Source organism: Euprymna scolopes, chromosome 33 (genome assembly GCF_053919585.1).
Source record: "Euprymna scolopes isolate OS-2025 chromosome 33, ASM5391958v1, whole genome shotgun sequence".
In the NCBI taxonomy this organism is placed as follows: domain Eukaryota; kingdom Metazoa; phylum Mollusca; class Cephalopoda; order Sepiida; family Sepiolidae; genus Euprymna; species Euprymna scolopes.
The window spans coordinates 33790189-33805441 of NC_136514.1; the positions used below are offsets into that span (position 1 = coordinate 33790189).

At 32.1% G+C, this 15253-nt stretch overlaps 1 long non-coding RNA gene across 1 annotated transcript in view; it reads left to right on the top strand.

The window, feature by feature from the left end:
- Positions 1-15253, top strand: part of LOC145258025 (uncharacterized) — an 899758-nt gene that overhangs the window by 356405 nt on the left and 528100 nt on the right. The window contains exon 3 of the long non-coding RNA XR_013864036.1: positions 6797-6814. This is a non-coding gene — a long non-coding RNA (uncharacterized LOC145258025). The remainder of the gene's footprint in view (positions 1-6796; positions 6815-15253) is intronic.

Consider the following 15253-nt stretch of genomic DNA (forward strand, 5'->3'; position numbering starts at 1 on the left):
TATACAATATGTCAGCTGAAATAAAAAAGACCCAATATATAGTAACAATTTAAAAAGTTAAACAAAATGACTCGTGCACCACCACCGAGAGTCAACACCAATATATATATATATATATATATATATATATATATATATATTGGTGTTGCTATATATATATATATATATATATATATATATATATATATCAACACCAATATATATATATATATATATATATATATATATATTGGTGTTGACTCTCGGTGGTGGTGCACGAGACATTTTGTTTAACTTTTTAAATTGTTATATATATATATATATATATATATATATATATATATAAATTTATATATATATATAAATATATATATATATATATATATAACTACTTCATTTACTCGCATAAAATTAATATACGAAAGTATAGATATATGCGTAAACTTTAAGTATTTACTTCAAAAGTGCTCAATACTCTAGGTAGAGCTAGTTAGTAATTTATAAAATATATATGGCGATTGCTACACTGAATATTCGGCGTTTCATCCACTATAGGATTCCTCAGGCTTATGTGCGAATTCTGTGGTTGTTTATCGTTTTTATATGGTCCTCTTCTATTGAGATTTAGTTAGTAGGGTGTATTTCAATTCCAGCTCTAGTTGTTCATTTGAACCTGAACTAAATCCTCAACAGAAGAGTACCATATAAAAACGATAAACAACCACAGAATTCGCGCATAAGCCTGAGGAATCCTAGAGTGGATGAAACGTCGAATATTCAGTGTAGCTTAATCGTCATATATATTTATTAAATAAATTAAATTACCATATATATATATATATATATATATATATATATATATATATATATATATATAAAATAAGAATTTCAGTTAAGTTTACCAAAATAATCCAAGATGGAAAAACTAAAGTATATTATAAATATTGAAGAGTTAAAATTTATAAAGTAATCTCAACTAGATGTAAAAGCTCTGATGAGAAGGAACGTATTTTTTTCGAAACACTGCGGATTAAGGACTATCCACTTATTTTGTGCTTCCTTTTTAAAATTAAATATGTTTTTACCTCTTTTTCAAAGTAGTTTTTAACATGTTTTATTAACTACCTACGTATTCTTGTTAGTTTGTTTGTTTCTTATACATTAGATGAGTACAAGTCTCTCTACAGGTAAAATTAATTCCTCGAACAGAATAATATTTGACTACTTTCATTTCTCCTTGCTACTTGTTTATTGTTTATTCACGTTTAACAACAATACAATTTTAAATAAAACGCTTGACAATAAAAAAAAGACGAGAAAAATGGATGGAAAATAAAACAGGCAATTCTTTTTTTATATCGTTTAATTAACACTTGAAATATCATCAACATTTGCTATAAACGAAAGAAAAGAGCGGAAGAATAATAGGAGAGATTTAAAAAAAAAAAAAAAAAAAAAAGAAGCAAAAAAAGCCAACACAAACGCTTGATGACGTCAATGATTAAATGGCCGGAAACGGCATCAAGGTGAACGATTTAGATGCAGAAACGAATCGGAAAACGTGGCGAAAAATCATTTATGACCATCCGAAATTGTTAGGTTGGACCAAAAATGAATTGGAACAGTTTGGCCTGGGGTTACGCTTCATGTGTGTTCCTCTATTTTAATTAACACAGAACCGTTTTTGTTTTAATATTTTAATTGTTAAGCTTACATCGTATTTAAGCTGACATTTCATGTCTTATTCTGACAATTTTTTCAGTGATTGTCGCACTAAAATAAGCACTGTACATCATATGTGTCCCAGATACGTTTTACATAATTAGTCCAATGGATAAGAGATTCTCCAAGACTCAATAAGCTGGGCAATTTGCAACCTTTTTTTACACTGTTCACCCATCAGTTTGGTTACGTTATTTCGACCAAGAACATTTTTCTTTTCTTTTTTTCTTTTTTTACAATGTGGTCACCACTTATCAATGCCCGGATTCCACTCAGGGATAAGGGTTATTGTGTGTACAGTACGTTAGTATTGAGATTTGATAAAGTGTCTACTGAAGGGGACGGTTCATCAGGAATTTGTTTATGTTGGACTTGAAGAGATCCAGGTTGTAGTCAGGTGGGAAACAGGCAGACGGAATAGAGTTGTACAGGCGTGCACTTCTAAGAAAGAAGCTCTGTCCATGGAATTTACGTTTTGGTTTTGGCACAGATAAAGAGTGGGGGAAATTTTTAACAGTGGTTTCAGCTAGACGGGTGTTTTTCGTGAAAGATCAGGGAAGAGGGGGGACAAAGGATGGGAGCTCAGACGAGCACCTGCCATGGAAGTAACGATAAAACAAAGACAGGCTCGCAACGTCTCTCTTGTGGGAGAGTCGTTGCAGGGAGGAGAAAATGGCATCCTCCACTAAGCCACGAAGCCTATTTTGTACTTTGTCAAGGCAGGATAGAGTATTTTAGCAGCTCCTGCCCAGATGTGGCAACAGTACTCCATCCTTGGGCGTACTTGGCTTTTATATAAGTAGAGAATTGCGTCTAAAACCTTACCGCTTTGGCTGACTAAACACAGACTTGTGTATCCCACGGCATTGCTCTCTAGTCGATACCGCACATTTTTTCTTTCTAAGCAAAGGATTTGTATTTTTTATGAGAGGTAAATGCACGAAAATAGTTCGCATTGACATAATAATTACCTATTCGTTTTGCATAATGAAACGGTACTGTAAAAAAATGTACCGAAATTTTAACATGCTGGAGGAACTGTTTTGCATGAATAATAAATATTTGTATCTTGGAATGTTGATATAATCGTTTTTTTTTATGTGCCCTGTTGTTATATTGTACACATATTAAGCATCCAAGCCAAAAGGATTAGTATACACAAAGAGTGAAATATAATTGGGAAAACATATTTTACCCCGAATCTCTCTCTCTCTCTCTCTCTCTCTCTCTCTCTATATATATATATATATATATATATATATATATGTATATATATATATACACAAGTCCTTATATAATGGTTCGATTACTCTGATAGACGTTAAAAAGCATTTTAAAAGATGTTCAAATTTCAACAGTATTTCTTACGTTTAACGGTGGCCGAATGTATTATGTATTTGCTAATAAAGCCAGAGGTGGCTTCTGTCGCCGGGTTCGAATCTATCGACCGGTATTCATCGTGACACCATGCACTGATGATTTCCGCAAGGATGAAACACTAGTGTATGTAGGTATTTAATAATTATTATAGTAAATATATATATATATATTTATGTATGTATGTATGTATGTATATATATATATATATATATATATATATATATATATATATATATATATATAATATTTGTTTATTTTCCTGGCAGAAATTGCAGTTAACAGTTACATCACTTTTACTGTGTGGAAATTTGTTAAATCACAATTTAGTATTCATAATTTCTCCTGATATTCAAAGTATTTTATCTGAAATAAATTTAACATCTGACCGAAGTATTTGATAATTAATCTGTTGCTTTTGGTAAAAATTGAACGTTCGCAGGTATTGTTGCTGTTTGTTCTTCAGATACATACAAACGTATGTTTTAAAGATATTCCATGCTTTGAGAAGAATGCGTGACCTTTAATGTGGTATTAAGTAAACGATGGCAATTTTTCTGGGAGCAAAGTGTAGTATCTGTTCCGGTAGATACTGCAAGCAAAGACCATATGTGGGGGCAACCCTACATATAAGATCTTAGTCAATGTAGCGGCAACCCTTCATATCAGTTGTCACTGTCCAGCTCCCCTACTCGCCGGTGAGCTGGTCCCCGTTTCCCCTTCACTCTTCACATTAAAAATCGGCCTTGTGCCTATTTTGCTCGGTGGGCGGGGGGGGGGGGCAAATAAATACCGTAGACACTGCCTCGAAACAGATATAAACAACTTTAATGTTTTTTGTGTATACATTTTATTAGGAATAGGATCCAAAATACATTTAGATGATACATGTCTATCTAGGAAATATTTACCCATGTACATCCTATTTATATATCTCTTTATAATCGTCTTCCTATATTATATCCGTATAATATATCCTCATATTATGTTGATATCAACATGCCTTTTAAAATGTAAATCGTCATTCTCATCTATCATCTCCAAAAATATGAATCACCGTCATATTGTCGCTGTTTTCTTTCATGTGGAAAAGAATGTGAATTTTTTATGTAGAATTAATTAAAATTTTAATGAGGTATTGCCCTCCGGATCTATATTTTTGATTTTATTTTGTTTTAGATTTAAATTGATTTTTTTAAAGCAATTTTGTGGTTTGTTTTCTGGATACTTGAAATTTTTCTTTTGAAGAGATACAATGTTAAGAAAACAACGATTTCGAATCATTTGCCTTAAAAGAGTAATCATTGCCTTGCAACGGTTGTAAACAATTACCTTATTTAAAACATGATTTAAAAATGATTTCGTCTACGCAAAATTCATATCAATATATCGATCTTTCAATCTATAAATGTTATAACTAAATGAAATGCTCAACGATAAGAAACGAGTTTCTTAAAGGGGCTGTAATAATATTTTTTTTACTATAATAATTAAATACCTACAGACAATAGTATTCCATCCTTTCTGAAATCTTCTGTGAAGGGTATCACGATTAAGACCAGTCGACAGATACAAACTCGGCAACACGAGCCATCTCCGGCTCGATTAGCAAAGATCGTATCCATTCGTCTACCATTAGCCGCGTAAAATAACGTTGAATTTAAACATTTTAATTTTAAATGTTCTTTACGTCAGTCAGACAGTAATCTAATCTAGTTATATATATATATATATATATATATATATATATGTATATATATACATATATATATATATATATATATATATATATATATATATAAAGAGTCCTTATTTACCCAACACCCCTAATTGGTGTATACCCTTTTTGAATAAATGAATAAATATACATATATTAGTCCATCGTACATAATATGATATCTTTTCTATATTTATTACTATACATATATATATATATATATATATATATATATATATATGTGTGTGTGTATATATATATATATAGTTTTATACTTTAATTTTGTTTCTTTTAATGGTTTTTACATATACATATATATTTATCAAAGTTTGACTTACAGTTATAATTCTTTTCTCTTATATATATATATATATATATATATATATATATATATATATATATATTTTTTTTTGTCATCGACATGCAGGACTGTTTCGTTGTATCACTACTTATCAGTGCGGCAAGACATACACCTTTCCTCAGCCGTAGATCGAACCTGCAACCGTCGAGTTGACAGTCGGCTTGTTATATATATATAGTTCATTATTATTATTATTATTGTTGTTTGTTATTATTATTGTTCATTGTTAAGTCTTATTAAAAGTGATGCTTAGAGAGTCTTAGAGAGAGAGAGAGAGAGAGAGAGAGATGTTGTAAGAGAGATTGTTCGTGTTATAAAGATATTCATATATATTAAATGTTTATACTTAGAAGTGTAATAGAAGCTCTTAGAGTGAGGAGACAATCTTAGTGTTCATTTTGTAGATATGAGATGTCGAGACGTGTATGTAAAAACATTTTAAAACACAATATATACAAGACATATAATAACAATTTTCACTTTACCTTTTGGTAGAATTACAACACAAAGACGACGTTTATAAAAACACATGATGGGTTTATTTCTTCTCCCGACCGGTCGTGGGTTTCTGAGTCAAGAATTCAAAGCTTCACATTCTAAGTTTCAAAAGGGGTCGTCTCGCTTCTAGACGTGCGAATCCCAACTGCAGACTATCGTCTGTTGTCCTCGAACTCCTTCTGACTCTCCCTCAGTTTCTCCTTGCTTAACTCTAAAGTTTCTAACTATATCGAGAACTTCCTATTATCCATGACGTCATACACATGTTAAAACATGTGTCTTCTTTCACATGTTCTGGAAATGCGTGTCCAAAACTTTTTCCTTTGTTTACGAAAGGAATTTTAACCTATATTCTCAGTAACCTATATTTCCAATATATTAAAAACATGTTTATTAAATTATCTTGTAGTTGCATTCTTTCAATTGAATTTTCATAACAGAATTGACAATGCACATTCTTTTCTTAAAACTATTTTATCTCTAAGCTTAACAATGGTTTGTTTACATTCCATTTGCTAATTATCTATCGTAATCTATTTCTAAACCTAAATTACGGGGTTCGAATTTCGTCTATGCTATTTCATTTTCATTTTAACTTAATCTCTCTATTTTTATACTTACATGAAAAGGGGACAGCCCTTATCATGTAACAGGCTGACCATGAATCAATGCTGTAAACATTTCTCTTCGAGTGTGAATTAAATCCACACCCGTTCGTCGCTTACAGTGATCAAACAATAAGTTTGTTTACAAACAAATTAATAGTGGGCTCCGCTTAATTTCTTAAAACGCATCGGGCGAAAATATATTTATAAAGTGCTCAACCCAAAGAGTTTTTTTTATTATTTGTCATCCACATACAGTACTGTTTCGTTGTATCACAACTCATCAGTGCAGCTAGACATACAGCTTTCCTCAGCCGTGGATCGAACCTATAACCGTCGAGTTGGCAGTCGACTGTTTTAACTATATATTTATATCCTTAGTCAACATTCCAACAATATAAGATGTATATAATTATCGCTCATAATATTTTATTCATATTTTTATGAAGTTGATTTGATACTTTCTTTGAATATGGTAATAACAATTCTAATAATGGTGAACATTGTTAACTTATGTTATTTTTTTTCTATTTACAGATACCTGTCTTGTTACATGTAAGTACTATTTAAAGTTTATTCAATTAAGCAATGGTGGCCAGCGTTGTCCGATCGCAACATACGCTTAAATATGATATTTTAATTTATACAGATTTCGTATTTATTAATCCAGACCCAATCCTCTATCGTTTAATATAACTTTACACGTAGTATATAGTAGTGACTAGAACGTTAAACAAGTCATTGAAAATTGGAATTTTCTAGAAAGTGATTTAGATTTTGAAAGGATATTAGAAAAGGTGTCCAACTGAGGAAATTTGAACAATGATATAAAAGTCTGAGGAAGCTACCGACGGCAAAAAAAAAAACGGTCGAGTAGCTGAAACAATAATTTAACTTAACAGTAAGATACAGTAATAAAAAATAAAACGTATATATATATATATATATACATATACACACACACACACACACACATATATATATATATATATATATATATATATATATATATATATATATATATATATATATAAATGATGAGGCGATTCAAAAGGTATTCTTGATTACGATACAAGTACCGATTCCGATTCTTTACAAATCTCTAAAAATTGAAATATTTTTTTTCCAGATTACCGTAAAAACACGTGTTAAATGTGGCGATGGGATGATGTATTGATTTCAGTTTTGCTGGTTGTTTTAAACCAATAAATATTCGTCATTATTATCAGCAATCGAACATTATGTTTGAAGCAAAATCAATAGGGAAAAAAAACAATTAAAAGAATCGTTTTTAGCATCGGAAAATAGACAGAAGAATTTCATAATCTGATTCTATTACTCGTCCTAACGCTAAAGAGGAAAATGTGAAGATAAATGCATTGCTATGTTAATTTTTTTTTTACATTTATAAACACGTACACAACATATGTAAACACGTACACACATATATGTAAACACGTGCACACACATATGTAAACACATACCCACACATAATATACGTCTAAATTAAAACTGAGTAAGAGAACTTTCCTTAGTATAATTTGAATTTAATTGTATATATATGTGTCTGTGTGTGTCTGTGTGTGAGTCTGTGTGTGTGTCTGTGTGTGTGTCTGTTTGTGTGTGTCTGTCTGTGTGTGTGTGTGTCTGTTTGTGTGTCTGTTTGTGTGTCTGCTTGTGTCTGTCTGTGTGTGTGTATCTGTGTGTGTGTGTGTTGCGAAGTTCCTTTTCATGTGATCTCTTCAATTCTGTAAAGACGACTGAACATATTGTCAGCCGTATATGAAATAAATAGGATTTATTTTTTGGCTTGTTGCATTACTGTTGAAGGTGTAGAACTTGTTAGAAACCTGAGATTGAGGTTAAAAGTGACTCGAATCAAGGGATTCAAATTATGCGATCGCCGTGACCTTCAATACTAACGATCTCATGCTAACTTAGATAATTTCTTTAATACTTATTTTAAAGTAACTATATACTAATATATATATATGCAGGGTGACCAAAAAAAATCAAGGACATTCAATTTTTTTTTCTGAGAATTTTACTGTCAACGAAAAAAAAGGTAAAAAACCCTAGTGTTTTGATGTGAAGTTTTGAATATAATAAACTAGTAATGATCAAAGTTTAATTTCATTCGGACAAAACACTAACAAACGGGGCCTAATTATAGTCGGGGCCCGTTTTTTTGGGTCACCCTATTTATCTCTCTCTCTCTCTCTCTCTCTCTCTCTATATATATATATATATATATATATATATATATATATATATATAGGTAAATCATTTACTTGAAAGGTAACTGGTTTTACGTACGAATATTAATGGGGTAAGAAATCTTGTTCATAAAGAAAGTTTTTATAATAAAAAATATCTATTTATATAAATTTTGTAAATTTAGAAAAAAAGTCAAAGCTCAGTGAATGACTGTTTACTGCGTTTCAGAGAATATATAATGTAGTATAATATTTCCACAAGTTTGAAATATTAAGCTTTCTCTAAAATTAGATACCTCAACAATAGCACACGAAGACTAAAATTACTAGAAGCAATACTAATTAAAACAAACCTACAGCACATTATTAACCGCATCTCATTTAATATCGGAACAAATATGCCACTGTGGACAGTAACTAACAATAAATAATAAATAAAAAATATTTTTACACAGGAATCACCACATATCAAGACTCGCAGACCACCCCAGGATAAGGGTTAATGAGTATACATTAATCATTGTGATTATAGCGTGGTAAACATAAATAGTGGGAATTTTGTGAATTGGATTACTTAGGGGGACGGTTCATCAAGAACTTGTTTACGTTGGGCTTGAAGACAATCAGATTGTAGTTAGCTGGAAAGCAGGCAATCGGAAGAAGGTTCCACAGGCGTGCAGTTTAAAGAAAGTTCATGAAATCTATATTTAGTTTAAGTCACAGATAAAGAGCGTGGGAAATTGTTGATGATGGCTTTGGCTAGACGAGTGTTTTTCGTGACAGTTTGGCGAGGGGGGATCGTAGATTGAAGTTCAGATGAGCTCTTGCCATGAAAATAACGATGAAGCAGAGAAAGGCTCGACACGTCTCTTCTGTGGGAAAGAGGTTGCAGGAAAGAGAAAAGGGCATACACCACTAAGCTACGAAGTCTATTTTGGACTCTGTCAAGACAGGATCGGCTGCTTCTAGCACCTTCTGCCCAGATGTGGCAACAATACTCCATCGTTGGTCGTGCCTGGCTCTTATATAGGTAGAGAATTACAGCAGCATGAGATATCTACTGGAGCGGTAGAAGGATTCCGCGATTTTTCCAGCGATCTTGGCAATGGATTTGATGTACGTGTTCCATTTAAGATCGGGAGTAAAGGCTAAGCCCAGAAGCTTGTCAAAACATGAAGCCTCCCCAAGACCAGAGCCATTCATTTCAATTGATACCAAATGGGCATCAAAGCGTTGATGATGTAAAGATAGAAGCTTGGTTTTAGATGCGTTAAAAGTAACCAGCCACTCCCCCCCATTGTAGCACGTGCTGAAGATCAGAGAAGAGAGAGTCAGAGAGAATTTTAGCAAAATTAAGAATTAAAAAAATAATTCGCCCCTATCCATCGTGCACCCACATTTATAACCAATAAAAAATAGAACTAACTATGAATAAACCAAGCCTCAATAAAGAAAATGACAAGAGCAATCGCTCCTGACGACTATCGGATGTGCAGACTGAAAACGCTTGAGAAGAATACGGCTGAACAACAACAACAACAACTCTGTGCCAAAATATACAACATGCCAGCCGAAATTAAGAAAGACCGCTCGGCGAATTGAAAAGTTATCCAACAGAATTAGAAAAAAGAAGATCCCAGCCATGTGCATATATATATATATATATATATATATATATATATATATATATATATATGTATATATATATATATATATATATATATATATATATATATATATATATATGTAATTTATTTATACAAGCATTGATGGCTACATATGTGCATACATGTTTCTGTAATCACCCGTGCTGGGGAGATTTCGTCTTCAGGCCAAGAATTACCACCGAAAACTGGCATTTCAAGACAAAAACGTTTCCTTATTTCTTTTACAAAATTATAATCTTGCCACCTAATATAGGTGGTTGTTTGTGTGTGGGAGGATAAGTAAGGTCTTTGAATGATCCATTCCTCACATACTTTTATCTTTCTATATCTTAAGTTCTTTTTTTCCTTCTTTTTTTTTTAACTATCTCATCTTTTGGTTTTGCGCTATAAAGTACTTGAGAACTCAAAAAGCCTGAAGACATAATCCCCCAACGCGGGTGATTACAGAAACATGTATGCACATATGTAGCCATCAATGTTTGTTGTTTCATTGGATGTCATTCTAGGAGACTAAACTCTACTGCCGTAATATATATATATATATATATATATATATATATATATATATATATATATATATGGGGGTGGGGGGTGCATGTATATATTTACAAGCGTTATAAGGATATGTGTCTATTCATGTGTAATCTGCGATTTCTTTTAATATACAACTCATTAACTAAAAATACTAACTTTATATATAAATGTTATAATAAATTGTCACATATCCTAGACTTTGTTGGATTGTTAATAAAGTCAATCATATATGTACGTATATCATACATAATCTATATATCTTAAAAGTATGTATGTGTGTGAGAACATTTTTTAGTCAACGAATTTTTTATCTATAGACTTTAAATTTTGTATATAGGATATTCAGACGTGTGGACATATTTGTGATCGGTTTTCATCCGGAACAAAAATTGCTGCTAATAGGTTAAAATTAGCATGTTGCTACGTAGGGACCGCCGAGTTTCTATCTGTTTGTCAACAGTTTAACGACTGCGCATACGCTGTCGAAAAACATGACAGTCTCAGCTCGTGTATTTTTTTATTTACAAGAACTGAACTGTTTAGAAAAAAACATATTCGCATGCGCATGTCTCAGTTTTTGCATTACTTAAAATATAATATTATGCGTATTTTACGACCGGGAGACGCGCGAGCGACCTGCTAATATCTGTATAAATGAATAATTTTGTTACTAAATAGAATTTAAACACTTGCTTAATTTGCGTAATCAAGGGCTTTTTCCTAAAGACATTTCGTATAAGTAAAAAAATAAATAAATTCCCCGTGAAGTACCGAAAAATTAATTTATTTTTAACGCTTTTTGTGTTCACGAAACAACAAAAGGCACTTGTGAAGTATGAGGACGGCGGCCACCTTTTCTTGGCGCATTTTACTAAACTGTTGCCAGCTGGCGCTTCTCGTTCAAAAACATTTAAAACATTAATTTGTTTTCGACCCGTCAAAATCGCTTTAATTAAAAAAATGTCTCAAGTTCTATACATACGTACACACATATAAACACACATATATACACACTTATATACACACATATATGCACACATATATACACGCTTTCGCTTTTTATTTTCTTCCTCTGAAGATTGTAACGTTGGATATGAACAGTCAAAATTCTAAAAATTATATATTTTTTTGCATTTATAACTGATATAGAATTTCATGCAGATGTTTTCGAGATCCGTGTATATATGGCGTAATGTAGAGATCAAATTTTCACACACTGTACGCATTAAATTAGACTGTGTTTCGACAATAATACACCAAATGTTGTTTTTCAAGTCGTCTATTCTGTCTGGTTTATCAGATATGGGGATTTACATAACCGAAAGCAGGTGATCTTACTGCGTTAAATGGAACGAACGAAGTGGCCAATTGACCGATCAGTTTCGTGAAATTATTCGTCCAACACGTTTCTCCTAGTAAATTAATCGTATCGTTCAATGTGTGACATGTGATTCTGTTCTGCTGAAACCGCAGGATTAATTGCCAAACCAAGCCGAACTGGAAATAACCGATAGTAGCTGTTGTGGTGACGCCCACTAATTAACATAGGTGGGTGAGTGAGATATATAAAGGTATCAATCACCAATACCAGGGGAGTTCTGGAACGACCGCCAAATAGGCAAGACGTCTATGTTGCCTCCAGTAAGACATGCAACACGCCACCTACTGGAATATCTCCAACTGAAGTATATCTGAAGACATGTAAATATGTATATAACTTTTCTGCCTAATATATTATTGTTATACCTTTACTTTACGTGATCTTGTTAATTATTTGTGCAGACACAGCAGTTGCCCAGTTCTGCAATTAATGAAAAAGTAATTGTTAATATAAAGTACGCCGCCTCTAAAAAAACAAAACAAAACAAACAAACAAAGACTGTATATCTGGAAAACTAAGGAAAAATAAATTTGGCCCACATTAAGATCGGTTAGGGTACATTCCAATATTATGTTTCATCGAATATTTAGTTTACGATCAAGAATTTCCAAATATATAAGTATATGCACACATTACAAAAATAGAGAGATATTTTTTACCAAGGTATTATATAAGGGTTGTGTTTTCAATTAGTATCACTTTTATCTTTACTTCTTTCTCATAATCTCTTTCTCTCTCTCCCTCTCTCTCTCCCCCTCTCTCTCTTTCTCTCACTCTCTCTGTATAAATATATATATATATATATATATATATATATATATATATATATATATATATATATATATAGGGTGGATCATAAGTCAGAGAATTAAGTGGTGTGAAACTGTAAAATCTTCGTTTATTACTATCATAATTATTTCAAATCCTTTGGTGCGCGACTTATGACCAACCCTGTATATATATATATATATATATATATATATATATATATATATATATATATATATATATATATATATATATATATAATTTACTAATTTAAATTTTATGACGTGAAATGGTTCAATTTCAAATCTAGAAATTTTATTATATGCAAGAGAAAGAATACACTTGAATAAGTTTATCTCCTTAACCTATAGATCTTCGATGTTTACCCATCTCTTCAAAGGAGAAAATATTAGCAAATATGATTCATACCTAATTTGCTAAATACAATAAAACATAGAAAATTGTAATTAAAAGTTTTTAATCATAGAGAAAGGGAAATTAAATATTGGGTCAAAATGAACAGGACATTGAATTTTATATCCAAATCTATTTTTCATTGCATTATTCTGGAGAATATATACATATATATATATATATATCTATAATATAAAGCAGAACGTATGTGTGTGTGTCTGGTCACGAATAAGCTCCTATATGGTTGACTATTATAGAAAACTGATTACATATAATGATAGCAGATGTATCGAGACACAGGAATGGGTATGTTTGATCCGGCATAATGATGATTCATTAAAATTGTGGGGTCTGCATACGCGCCTGGTCCACAAAGTATGGAAATAAAATTTAAAAATTAAAAAATAAACGTTTACAAGTGATTTTTATATAGATGTACATAATAATACTTTGATAAGTATGTTTTAACTTATATAAAGATGGTATGATAAAATTGTGGGGTCTGCGTTCGCGCCTGACCTCCATAGAATGGAAATAGGCACAAACTTTAATAAAGACTTTTCATATCTATCTGCGTAAGTATACTTTGATAATTATGTTTCAGTTTGAAGAAATATGGTATAATAAAATTATGGGGTGTTCGTTCGCGCCTGACCTCCATAGAATGAAAATATGTCACAAAGTTTAACAAGTTTTTTTTTTAATATAGATCCACAGAATATTGTTTGTAAGTGTTTCAGTGTTAACAGGTATGGTATAATAAATTATGGGGTTTATCTATTTTATTTTTACTTTCATCATATTTTGCTTTGGTTTTGATACCCCCAAATTCGAAGCTATCTCTTTACAACTCTTCCTTTTCAGAACCTATCTTACTTTCAAAAATCAGAGTTCATTTTCTGTAGACTGTTTTTGAACCCAGTCAACGACGGGTACTTTGCTAGTATATATATATATATATATATATATATATATATATGTATATATATATATATATATACGTAGATTTGTTGTTGATTTTTTAAACGATAATACTGTTAACTTGGCGTCTTCATCTTTAAGATCATGTATCATAGAAATCGTCTATATTTTCATTTGCGCGTAAACAAATATGTTTTATTATTTATTTTTTTTTAACAGCAATCTACGGAGATGCGTGTTTCGAGGCCCATCTCTCTCCAACGTAACGTTCTCGGAATTGAACCCGGGACCTATTTCCGTAGATTTCTGCCTTAAAAATACTAAACAACTTTTGTCACAATCCTCTGTTCCTTCTTTCATCGCATTTTACGATTATCGATACTTACCGAAGATCTTCCGATCCAAAACTATCTATGAACGCTGCCAGACACATAAAGTGCGCATGCATGAAATTGCATGATATTTCAGAAAAATTGAACCAGCCGCTGCGGAGTCTCTAGGGAACAAATACACACTCACACACACACACACACACACAAATACACACAGATATGATGATTGCAACGTCTTGTCGGACGACCTCCACTCCCTCAGACACTTAAAGTCCATGAGCCCAAAAACGACTTCCATTGCCACAGAACCATTTTTATAGACAAATCACTGAGGGAGTATCTATACAAAGATGATGTTACAGACTCTTAGCTTTGTACGATAGCTAAGTCTCTCTCTCTCGGTTCAAAATGTTTAGATCCAGCAACAAGCAAGAGCAAGATAGCCAGCAATAAGATAAACTGCAAACCAGCTTAATGCGGGTACTAGTCTCCCGCTCTATGATTATTTAAATCAGAGATTTGCTTTTCCTAGAAAGGTTGCCTTCACCACGGCTTACGGGAGCCTTTTCCACTCTAACACACACATACATACACACAAACACACACGGTGCTAGTTGGCCGTTGACCCCGAAAAAGGGTTCATTCGCCCTTCGGAAGGTCTTGTTTTTAATCCTCCAGGGAGACTAGCCACCCTGCTCACCAAACAAGTTTGGTGGAGGAACTAGTTTAGTCGCCGGTGATCCGACCATGAGGCAGGTAGT